At 27.0% G+C, this 13638-nt stretch overlaps 1 pseudogene; it reads left to right on the top strand.

Annotated features, from left to right (window-relative positions):
* The first annotated feature begins 6007 nt into the window (after window positions 1–6007).
* LOC112328389 (chitinase-like protein 2) lies at window positions 6008–6912 on the top strand (annotated as a pseudogene).
* Window positions 6913–13638: the final 6726 nt, after the last annotated feature.

Here is a 13638-nt window from a genome sequence, read left to right on the forward strand (position 1 = left end):
TTTTATAAAATATTTATTAAGCGAACCTTTAAATAAATAAAATGAAAGTAACAAAAATAATATAAAAATAAATTGAATTGAGTTTTTTTTAATATATAAATTAAATTTATTTATTTATTAAATGTAAATTAAATATTATAATTAAATTTGTAAAGACTTGATAAATTGTAATTCCAGTAGTGTAAAATATCATGTATGATCCCTCAGTTGCTTACCGTTGATTAAATTTGATCCCGTGCTTTATTTTCAACTGAAGGCAATTTGAAATCCTCGTTTAATTAGATAGTAATTGAATGTTTAGTAAAAAATGTAATGGATTATTTGTTTTTGTGTTTTAAAAATATTTTAAAAAAAATAAAAAATTTTATTTTTTATTTTAAATTAATATTTATTTATATTTAGTAAAAAAGACCCTGCAGGGTTTGCTAAGTGCTAGCTACTTTCTTGATAACCAGGTGTTTAACTTTGTGTGATTTTTTAAAAATTATTTTTGATATAGTATATTAAAATAATTTAAAATATTAAAAATATTAATTTAAAGTAAATAAAAAAATAAAAAACTTTCAAACTTTTAAAAAAATGTTTTTTAAATGCAAAAATAAATAGAGCATTTAATATTATAAAAAACTATCGATCATAAACTGTTAATGAAGATCAAGAACCTTGATGAGAGAGGAAAATACAAAACTTTCTAGCTCCTTTACAGCTAAAATCCCCGTGATTTGAAGAACTCTCCAGGTAAAAGTAATAATAACGACGGCGACTTGAATTTTGAAATGCATTGAGGATCAGTGCTTACCTTATTTCGAAAGGATTGACATTTTAAAGGGAAATAAAGGTAATAATATTTTCTTAATTAATGGACCGTGGACAGGTGAGAAACACACGATTGCAAAGACTATCTGATTTTGTCAAAATGACACGTGTATGGTTAAATTTTGCAAAACTCGAGGGCCCGTTAAATAATATCACTTGCAAAACACGGTGCTTTCAGGATCATTGTCTGGTTGTTGTTTTTTTAAAAAATATTTTAAATATTAATATATCAAAATAAAATAAAATTTTAGAAGATGCAGCCGCGATTTCAAGCACAGCTCTCTCAACACAGATTTTTAGGTGAGGGGTATCACTTGACAGCTTCGATTTGTGTACGGCGAGTTTGATGACTTTATGCTCCTCTGATGTGAAAGCTTTAATTATATTTTTTTCTTTCTTTATCATGACTTCTTCTCTCTATTATATCATGACGACTTCTTTGTTGTTTGTTTGTGCGCGAGCGCGACTCCCCTCATATAAATTATGTATTTCATGCTTTTCATGAGCTTAAACAAACAGACCTTTAAATAATATTTGGTATTGTAATAGTAATTATTTTTAAAATATTTTTATATAAAAATATATAAAAATAATATTTTTTATTTTAAAATTTTATTTTTGATATTATTATATCAAAACATGAAAAAAATTAATTCAAAATAAAAAAATATTAAATTTTAGCAAAAATACGGCTAAGCTGCATTGCCTAAATGGTATTAAATTATACAATTACTAGTTATATTTTTTAAAAATTAATAAATTAATCCTCTAGTTTCAATGATTATCTGTAAATCTATTATGTTTTTAAAATCTCCAAATAACTTAGAGCTATTTGTTATTATATTAGTAGTTATTTTTTAAAGTATTTTTTATTTTAAAATAATTATTTTAAAAAAATTACCAATACTAACATGTTAAAATAATTTTAAAATAAAAATAATAATTTTTTAAAAAATATTTTTATAACACAGAAACAATCAGTTTCTTCATCTCGTTCTGTCAGATTTTCAAAATGACGTATAACAAAAAAACAAAGGCAGAACCACCCCCCACGAGAAAAATAATTAGCTCGTTAAATCATGTGCAATCTGCATTTAAATAAAAGACGGGTCTAAATTAGTAAATCTCTGTATAGAGTTGTCTAATTTTCAACAGTTATTATTTCTGTCGCCTTTTCACATTCCAATCAACTCTGCTAGTCTGGGTTGATTAGTTGGATTATAAAATCTTGTCTGAATTCCTCATTGGTTCTGCCCCCTTTTTTTTTTCCCGCTCTCTGGTAGGAGTGCAGTAATGTTTCACTTTGCACGCTCAAACTTTTGTTTTTAAAACATATCGTACATGTTAAATGTTTAATAATAGTAAAACACATTGTACTATTCACATGAAATCCATACAAATTGTTTCCATTGATTTGCGGAAAGTAGCTCTCAGCTGCTTTCTGCAAAACTGCAGAAAATGAAAAGTTTCACTCTTTACTATTCGCTTAAGTGAATAGTAAAGAGCTTAATTTCACTGTTCTAACTGAACCGGATCCAGTAAAAAGCTAAATGTATTGAACCAGTCCGATCCAATTAAAAAAATTAATTTTTATTTTTATTTTTAATTGTGTTTTATTCAAAAAATTAGAAGGAGATCTTTTGATGACGTAGATTTTGCAGAATTTGATCGCAATTCCAATTTTGTTCTTTATGATATTTTACTGGTGTTGTTGCGCGCTTACGAAACTAAGAAAACTGTAGTCCTTGTCGGATGGATTTCGTACGTGATGAAATTGTAGATAGTTTAATGAAACAATAAAAAATATTTGATATAAGTATTATTTATTTCATGATATAATATCAGTAGTTAAATCTACAATATTTAAATTAAAAATCATCAATATTAATATATATTTTTTATATATATTATATAACTTCAATTTGAAAAGCATTATTTTAACCAAACACATTAAATTATTTTTTGTTCAGCCTTAATTTTAACCACAGTTTTAATTAAACATATATAAATACCAAACCAATCTCAACCAAAAATACTTTTTGTAAAATAATTTTTTTCAAATTACAACTACAAAAACTATCACAATACCAAACATAAGAATCCATCTTACCTGAAGTAGAGATTCTTCGTAGAGGTGAAGTTTAGAATACCGTTTTATTTTTTTAATTATTTTTAATAATTTTAATACATAATGTCAAAAATAAAAACTGAGAAAAAATATTAATATAACTTTTATTTGCAAGGCACTTTGCACGCTAGTAGACAGTGTTCATAACTCTCACACTGTCCATTAGATAATTAATATAGCCAAATAAGCATTTAGTTTAATGGTAAAAACAATTACATGAGAGATGAAAGGGATTTGTAATGGAACAATAAAAGTCGACAAATGGCAAGGATTTGTCAATTAAGCAGACAGGATGGGATTTGGAGTCATGGAACTTGGGCGGTTCCAATCTTTTCATGTCCCCCACTAATTTTTTTTTAATTAAAATGAATGTGTAAATCAATTTTTACGTGTTTTTAATAATTTTATAAACTCTAGAATTAATTATCATATAATTTTTTAGTAATTATGATATTTATAAAACTTGAACTGATAATCTTTAAAGAACAAATTTAAAATCTAATTAGTTGAGCTATACTTTTTGAGTTACTTCACTAATTTATTAAAACTTCAACATGAAAAGTCGGTGTAGATTGTTTTTTCATTAAAATCATGTTTTGTGAGTTTTTAATTATTTTAATATACTGATATTAATAATAATTTTTTTAAAAATAAAAAGTATATTATTTTTTATATTTTTTCAAATAAAAAACACCCACTATTATATATTATATATACATACTGTCTGAGCGACAACTCTCCTAACGTGGCGGAAGCTGAAAAACTTCAATGCTATTTGCTCATCCCTGTAGCGAATACCTTGAGCGTTGAAGTTCGACAACGACTACTGGTCACTTGATGGTTCATAAATTTAATTCTCAAACTTTTTTTTTTTACTTGAAACTTATATATATATATATGAATTTATTTAATTTTTTATTAATTATAATAATAATAATAAAATTTAAACTCGTAACTATTTAATTAATAAAATTTTAATTTTATATTAAAAAACCATCTTAATCTAAAATTTTAGATTTTTAGATTAATATAATTTTTTTAAAAAAAAATATATACCATGCACATGTTTCAACAAAACATTGAATGGAGTAGTTGAGATCCATGCAACTATGTTATGGTGATTGATAATTCAGGAGCACCTAACAAGACGTACGCCTGTTGTAGCTAATTTAGCTCCACCTACTTATTTATTGATTGCCAAATAATTTTTTCAGGTAAAAAAATATAATTATAAATCAATATATATATATATATATATATATTTAATTAAAAATAATTAGAATTATTTGTGCTAATAAATAGAAAAAATAAAGTGTTAATGTTTTTATTTAACTCGTATTACTACAAGTTAAATAATTTTTTTCTGATGCAAGAAAATTAATATGTATGTATTATTAAAGTGTTTTTTTACTTTAAATAACAAATATAATCGCAAATTAAAAAACCAATACTTATATGTAATAAAATATAATAAAGATTATATGTGTTAATAAAAACATAAAAGATTTTAAGCTAATTTTTACAGTGGTAGAAAAATAAAACAATATTGCAATTGATACAATGAAACACCTTTTTCTTAGTATTTATATAATAATTTTTTTATAAAAATAAAAAAAATTACAAAATAATAGATATAAGAACAAAAAAAATGGTATAAATAGACAAAGTATAAAGTGATAATTATTCAAAGTATAAAAAATAAAAAATAATATTTTTTTAGATTAAAATATATAGAAAAAAAACTAAAAAAACATTAGAAAAAAAAAACGGTGATAGATAGGTCAATTGTAAAATAACAAAAATACTAAGCATAAAGGGCAAAGAATATAAAGAAAACTTGTTTTAAGAAAAAAAAACAAAAATTACAAGTTTTCCACTGCTACGATAAAAAAATTAGCAAAATCTACATTTTTTCCATTTCTTCAAGAAAACACTGTTTTAGCATATGTATAATATTCGCAATCATTATTTATCCCTTAAAGTATCATAATTTAGGATTTTATGGTGTTGCTAATTTTTTTATTTTTTTAATACGTTATTGAAAGTGCATGTTCGTTATATTTAAAATGCATAATTGATGCATAGGAATATCCATGGTTTCCATAATATAATAAATACATATTGTAGCACATTCATTAACCTTTTTATTAGCTTCACGGTATTCCGAAGCTGATTCCTGTACAGTGACTTATTGTTTATATAATCAAAGAATTCATGAGAATTTTTTGTTCGGTATGGAGGATAAAGCGTGTGTGAAAACTAAAAGCTCCACGAATGATATCAAAACTAAGATGAAGTTCCACCTGAAGATTTTGCCAAGTCAGAAGACAACACTCGAAGGAAAGAACCTTTTCCGGTGAAGTGGCTGGCATGAGTATTAGTTTCGGAAGAATATGTTGAACAAAGCAAAACCAATTTCGATGCATAAAAATCTAACGTCGAGGACTGTCCGGGAAGGGGTCTTCTTCTAGTCCTAAGCCTGTAAATGCAATCCATTCTCTTGTTGTTGACTTTAGACTATCGAACGGCTGATCCTATGGTTGCCCACCATGCCATACCTATGGACTATCCGGTTAAACTTCAATAAATCTTGCTGTAGGTTGAAGAAGATTCAAGAATTCTGGGGAGATTATTTTAGTTAAATTCTTGTAATTGACAAAATAAATACTTTAGAAAGGGAGAAAAGTTATTTCATGGACTCGCACAAACATCGTGGGCCTTCTACTTTTTTAATTTGAAGGTCCACGATCAATATCCTGCGTCAGCCTCAGGTCAGGTCCAGGGGCGGAATTAATTTGTTGGTGTAATAAAACCCATCTCATCTGAGCCTCAGCAAAATAAATACTGAAAGGCCCAGGATGCAGCCAATCGCCATTATCAGCCTAGTCATTAGCCCCATAACATTCTAACATGTCAAGAATCTCTCTGCTTGCGGTGGAAGAAGCATAGACAGCAAGCAAAGAAATTCTATTAACGGAGGCTAGTCATCAGCCCCATTTTACTAAAACCACCAAGAAAAATCCCACAACTCACACAAGCTCCTCGATACCAGGCATAGCTAAAATGGAGGCCAAATGGTGCGTTCCTGTGACAATGGCAATGCTAGTAATGTTAGTGGTTGTAGTAAGTGGAGATGAATCATCTCCGGTAAAGATCTTAGTGAAGATAGTGAAGGGGAAGGTGGTGTGTGACAAGGGATTGGGAGTGCAAAGGCTTGTCTGCTCATTGCTGCAACCAAACCATTTCTGATTATTTCCAGACCTACCACTTCGAAAACTTGTTTTCGAAACGCAACACTCCTTTTGGGATCACCATTCTTTTATTACTGCAGCCGCAGCATACCAGCCTCTTGGATTTGGTACCACTGGAGAGGGAAACTTGTGGGGCAGAAGGAAGTTGCTGCTTTCCTTGGGCATGTTGGCAGCAAAACCTCATGTGAGTAAGAGAAAAATCAACACTAACTGATTCACTTTTGAAATTTGGGTTTTTCTATCATAGATAGATAGATTGAGTGATCCTTGTTCTCTCATTAGCCTGGGGTTTGTGCTGCAGCAAGGAAATGAGTCCCAGCAAGTTATACTGCGATGATTACTATGAGTATGCATATCCTTGCACCCCTGGAGTTTCATATCATGGCAGAGGTGCCTCAAGTAATCCATACCCATCATGTTGTTTTGAAAAAAAAAACATAGAAAATTAAGTCTATACCTAGAAAAAATAATAAGAATATCTTTAATTAATAAGACGTGACTAATTCCTCCTTAAATACTATAAAATTACCCGTAGTATTTCACTATTTCCATTCCCCCCCCACACGTATTTATATTTATTTACTACTAATAATATGTGATAATCGGTTTTGCTAAAAGTAAAGTAAATAAATAAACTCGAGACCTTAACCCCTTCTTATTTTGGAGGAACCAGGTAATTTTACAACCCCGTCAGGATTAGTGATTCGTGGGATGTAATGTTTTTCAATTTATTTATGTCAGTACTTACTGTGCGTGTAAGGATTATTATGTATTATATCATCTATGAATTTAATATTTGAATAACTAATTTTACAATATACACACACACACACATTTGTCCGCTTCAGATTATTTATTTATAAACTTAAAAAATTGTTGAATATTAAGGTTTTTTTTTACAATATCATTAAATCATATCAATCAGTTTTATCTTGAAATTTATCAACTCTACTCCTTGTCTTACTCAAGTTTCAAATAAAATTATTTAGGAACTAATTTAAAATGAATTATTCAATTTAATGGATCAAAATATAACTTGAATGACAAGTAAAAATATGACATGACTTTTAAAAAAACTTTAAAATGATTTTTTTTTATATTAGGACGATACCAAATTGGATCGACCTCAGTCACCTTGCGATTTGAATCATGGACTTCAATAGGTTTAATAACTTTGTTATTTTTATAAATTATTTTTATTTAACTTTATGATACCATTAGATGCTTTTAAAATCGAGCATCAAATCTAAAAAAAATATTTATTTGAAATTATGATAACCCTATAGAAAGTAGAAAAAAAAAACTATGAATTCTATTTCTCAACTAATCCAATATTAAATAAGAGTGAATAAAAAAAACAAATAAAAAAATTAAAGAATCATAAACTAATATATATATATATATAAGGTTTGATGGTAAACCTACTAAACATGTGAATTAGGTAATCAGGTTCAAAATATCAAACTCTAAAACCAGTTAATGAACTCTATCGAGATTAATAACTTATTTGTTTTCTAAATTATTTGCAAAATCGAGTGTTAGACCAATCCTGAGATTTTTTAAAAACTATGATAATCTCATATAATACAAAATGAAAAAAAATAAAAATTAATTTTTAATCAATATAATATAAAATGATGAAATTAAAAAAATAAATTTATATAAAAAAAAAAAAGTTAAAATCGTTATACACGTCAACGGGCCCATGAACTCTCTAAAATCTAATAACATGTTTTTTTTCCGAAACTATTTTTTTAACTATATGATAAAAAGAAAAATGCACATGATATAATCAAGTTCAATTAGAAAAAAAAAGAAAAAAAATACCCATTAAACCTGTAAATAGAGGCAACCAGGGTTGTCTTACCAAATTGCAAACCAGGTTATTGATTCCATAAAGTTTAATAACCTAGTTTTTTTATAAAAAAAAAAAATTATTTAACTATATTTTTTTAAAAAATAGATCATGCCATAATACCAACGATATTTTTCCGATACTAACCCAATATCGAGATTTTTTTTGATACTACAATAATCATATAAAGGCAAATTAAAATAAATTATCTACTCTAAATCCCCACAGACACATCATAGAAGGACTGAATTAAAAAAAAAAATAATAACCAAAGAAAAAAAAGAGTCAAAATGCAAAAAAAAAAAAAAAAACACTATGGATTACTATAGTAAAATGTGTTTTTCCCACACCTTTTAGCTTTATTTATAATAAAAAGAAAAATAGACGGTCACATAATCAAGTTCAATTAGAAAAAAAAATACCTTGCTAACCTACAAACAGAGACAACCAGGGTTATCTAGCCAAGCTCGCAAACCAGATTATTGACTCCACATATTTTAATAACCTAGTTTTTTTGAAATTATTTTTTATTTCATAAAATATTTTAAAAATAGATCATATTGTTGTGCTGTAATATTTTTTTAATACTAACCCAATACTGAGATATTTTTTTAACATTGCAATAATCATATAAAAATAAATTAAAATAAATTTTCTACTCTAAATTCCTATAAATATATCATATAAAAAGAATTGAATTAAAAAAAACCAATAACCAAAGAAAAAAAATAAAAGTCAAAATGAAATAAAAAAAACAACAACACCATGATTACCCGTGATAATGGGTGTGGGGAAACAATATTTCTCCATATTCTAGCTTTATTTACAAAATAACAATAAACACCGGCGGTTCATGGCACGAGGTGGGCACGTTGGGGCCACCTCCTCCATGTTCCTTGTGGTTTTTTAAATTTTAAGCTAAGGTCGATGCTTTCCAGCCGAGTGGGTACATGGGCTTCAGCTAGATTGCTATTCAAAAGTTTTCGCATGCTGCTATATATTATATATTTTTTTTTTTCATAACACGATACAACTACCATTAATGTTCGAAATCTAGAACAACTAGACTTAGAGTAAAAAGGTAGAAGAAATTACCTGAGAGAAAATAATTGTCTGGGTGCAAAATTATTGATTTTGCTCCTTTTTCTTGAGGATCAAGAATACTTTTACAGAAACGATGTAGCAAGTAGTTCAGTAATAAAAGATTGGAACTAAAAGATTTACTTTCCTTATGATTTTAACTTCGAACTTTATGATTGTGATATGATGGTCACTGGAGACTTATATGATCGTTAACTTCAGGACTCGTGGAATTAGTTGAGGTACGCGCAAGCTGACCTGGACACCCACATTAATAATAATAATAAAAACTTTTATAGAATATCTTTATATCAATTTGGATGCTAATTTTAATTAGATATTATTTTAAAATAATTTCAAAAATACACTAGTACTAATTTGGTGCTTTCAAAAGAGAGGACAAACCCCATTAATGTTCAAAATCTAAAACAGCTAGACTTTGAGTAAAAAGGTAAAAGAAATTACCTGAGAGCAAATAATTGTCTGGGTGCAAAATGATTGATTTTGTATAAAAATCAATATGATATTTTACATTCTTTATATAAAAAACAACCGAGTAAAAAACATATTATTTGAAGTGCTAAATACTAAAATTCCGGATCAAGATTGTTAAAGAGGGGACAAACCTCCACCGAATCCTTTCCTCAAGATCTGTAATCGATGTGATATTTTACGTTTTTTATATAAAAAACATCTGAGTAGATTTTTGCTGGCAGAATAAAAGATTCGGAGTGAATTATTTCTTTCAGAATATCGCCTAAACATACTATTTGAAGTGCTCGTGCTTTCCATGTTTTATTGATTATAATTAATATTTTAATTTGCAAGGCTTCGAAAAAAGAAACCCTGAGATACGAGTTAAAGATTCACAGTAAAATAAAAATAAAACCAGCCTAGCATGATTCTCGAGGATTGATGAGGTAAAATTAGAAGAGTAAATTATTTTCAAGTCTTGAAATTATTGAAGAGATTAATTCCCCATACATGTCATATCTAACAGTCAGGGATCGTGGGTTGGATAAATAAATAAATTTTATGAGCCCATTTTCAATTTAAAATACCCACCACAACCATAGCAGCCACATGAAATTTTAAAAAGTCATTGTTAAAAAAACACATACATTTACATTTCAAAACATTAAAATATAAATCCCCGTCCATAAATAATTGCTTGTGAAAATATTCCTAAATGTAAAATAAAGCTTAAAATCCAATTTTTGTGACACACGCATGGATGTTCGAGGTCTAATTAAAATTAAATAATTTTTTTAAAATTGTTTTGCTGACATAAATGCTATAGCATGGAATATTAAAATATTCAGAATCAATTACATACGAGTGGGAAAATAATATAAAAAAACTCCTAGTGTAAAGCCTTGTACCGTATTGATAATAAATTTTTTATTTTTTATTCAACAGCCCACATGTGTGTGTGTCCACGTCGAAACTCATCTTCTCTTTCGAGGCTCGTGAACAGAGATTTTTGTTTGTTTATTGAAAATCAAGAAAAAAAAATATTTCGTCTGGATTGATTTTTTCTACTTTCATCTCATGTAGTTAATATAATTTTTATGCGGGGAAAAGGTGAATTGTTTTTCTTGAATTTTTTATATATTTAATGTTAAAATACATCAATACTAAGTACAGCAATTATTGAATCATACAATGCAATTTATGTTAGTTGTTTTCACCGATTGATAGTAAAAATTGTCGTAAGGTTGAAGGGTATGATTTCCACGAAATCGTTTGTTTAATAAGTCGGGCTTCAACAAGTAATTATATTTTAATATGCTCATATATTTTTATTTTTAATAACCTTTTTTTTCACTAGAAAAGGTATTTTTTATTTATATTTGAAAATAAAATAGATTAAACTGTTTTTGAATTTAAACCCATCAACATCTGTTAAAAACATATAATAATAATAATAAAATACCAAGTTGAGCGAGATCTATGACCATCCGCACCCAGCCTAATAAAACCAATCTGTTTTTGTTCACAATTGAATAAAACAACATGGAACCTCAAATCAGCTGATGTGATGTTGAATATCCATTCAATGAATGGGATGGAATCATCATACTTGCAAAGCAAATTAGAATATGACTGGGTACTTCACCCGTGAAATATTAAGGTGTTGTTTTTTAAAAAATTATTTTTTATTTGATAATATATTAAAATAAAATTTTTGATATTTATATATAAAAATTATCTAAATATATAAAAAATATTAATTTAAATTATAAAAACATTTAAAAATTTAAAAACAAACAGAAATATAAGTTTTTAATTTTTTTAATTTTAATTATAAATTGAAAAGTCTATATTTAATTAAATATATTAAAAATTATTTATGCTGAAAAAATATTAAGATGTTTATTCAACTCGATTCACTGCAGGTTAAAAAATTAATGATTTTTTTAATAAGAAGTAAAAACTATAACTGTAAATTAAAAAATTAATACTTAAATATAATAAAACTTATATAAGTTAATAAAAATATTTAAAGTTTCAAAATAATTTTTAATATAACATAAAAATAAAATAATATTACAGTTGTTACAGTTAAATACTATTTCTTTAGTTTTTGTACAATCATTTCTTATTTCTAGAATGCCTATGTCAATGGCCCCTTCAGGAACCCGGCATTCAAGAATCAGTTTGGTCAAGCCGTCACTTGTTGAATTGTTTTTTTTTTTTTTTTTTCTCAAGACAATAAAAAATTATATCTTGAATTATAGCTGGATATGTAAGTCTTCATATTATAATCTTGGGTTCAGATCGAAAATGAATGTCAGAAAGAAGACCAGATTTGTGGTAAATATATTCGTTATTGTATATACTACATGGGTTACCCGTATTTTACCATGAGCCGAGCTGATTTTACTGCAATGTAAACATAGATGTCTGGACGCTTCTAGTGTATTAAAAAAAAAAATTACAGCTCAAGTAACTTTACTGTGTCCAATAAAATAATTTTATTTAATTACACGGAAAAAAAAACAACTTGGTCAATTTTTTTAAAATATTTTTTTTAAAAAAAACAATGGTTACAACCAGAAGAAAATATAGCTTGTCAAAAGGAAAAATAAATCTACAAAGTTAAAGTGTAAAATAACTCAATATTAAATAATAAAATTTAAAAAATAATAAATAAAGCACCTTGAATCAACCGGAACTAGCATGTAAAACTCGCAACTCAAGACATAAGGTTGGACTAGCCACATAAAAAAAACAAATTGAAAAAAATAATGAAAGTGAATCTCTAATGATCTAGATGTACAAGGAAAAAAACTAGTCAACAAAAAGAAGCATAGAGAAACAAAATGCATGCGAACCTGGACAAGACTGTCAAATCTTATGAGTTGAACCATACGAACAAGATAAACTAATACGAGAAAAAATTACAAAGCTTGGTTTTAAAAATAACATAATTTTAAAGGGTAAAACCATAAAATGATATAAAAAAACGACCCAAACAAATACCAAAGCTAATCGGTTAAACATGTTATTTAGTCATGAGATTAGGATAATATAGCTGAAAGGAATCAAAATAAAATCATAAAGCCATTTTTAAAAAAATAAACAACGTCGAATGATAAAAAAAAATCAACTCGTGTTAACTTTTCAAACTTATGATTTGAGTTACTAAAGCAAAAACACCCCATTTTAAAAAATATGAAGCTCAACTTTCAACAAATAAAATATTGAGTTGAAAAAAATTAATCATACCAAGCGATCCAAAATACAAAATAACAATTAAAAGAATGAAAATCAAATTTGGAATGATAATAAATGAGAGGACAACATAGAATTTTGAATCGAAGGGAAAAATTGAAAGGAAAAATTAAATTTACAACCAAACCCAACATAAAAAAATCAAAATCAAAATAATGAGGATCATATTTGGAAAAACTAACAAATCACAATCATGAATTTAATAATAAAATTGAAAACAAATTGAAATTTGACAAGATAGCCATAAATAATTATTAAAAATAAAAAACAGGAATTGAAGTTGAAATATCAGTAAATAAGATTTTTTTTTTGAAATTTTGAACGATCAGTGCGAATCTTGAGGGAAAGAGAGATAGAAGAGGAGAAGGAAAAAAAAGGTTGACGATGTGTGTCGCATAAACGGTGACATGTGCTGCCCCACGAGCAAAGAGATGCCTTGTCGCTTTCAACACCGCTATAAAAGTTATCGTTTGGAAGCTGGGAGACGTCGCATGCATCGTCATAAAACAATGAGCGTCTTCTACTCGCTGACGCGTGCTAAGAAAGTTTGATTTTTAAATTATAATTTATATTTATTAAAATATCAAATTAACTCTTAAGCTTAATAATAGTTAAAAAAGCAAGGATAAGGATAATACAAAATTTCTGGATGTGCATTAAATAAGTTTTGCTTTTAATATTAATTTTAATAACTTTATTATTTTTCTTAAATGCAAAAATACCCATATTAATTTAATAATAACTGATATATTTCCAACAACTAGTTCATC

The sequence above is a fragment of the Populus trichocarpa genome, chromosome 8 (genome assembly GCF_000002775.5).
Source record: "Populus trichocarpa isolate Nisqually-1 chromosome 8, P.trichocarpa_v4.1, whole genome shotgun sequence".
Classification (NCBI taxonomy): domain Eukaryota; kingdom Viridiplantae; phylum Streptophyta; class Magnoliopsida; order Malpighiales; family Salicaceae; genus Populus; species Populus trichocarpa.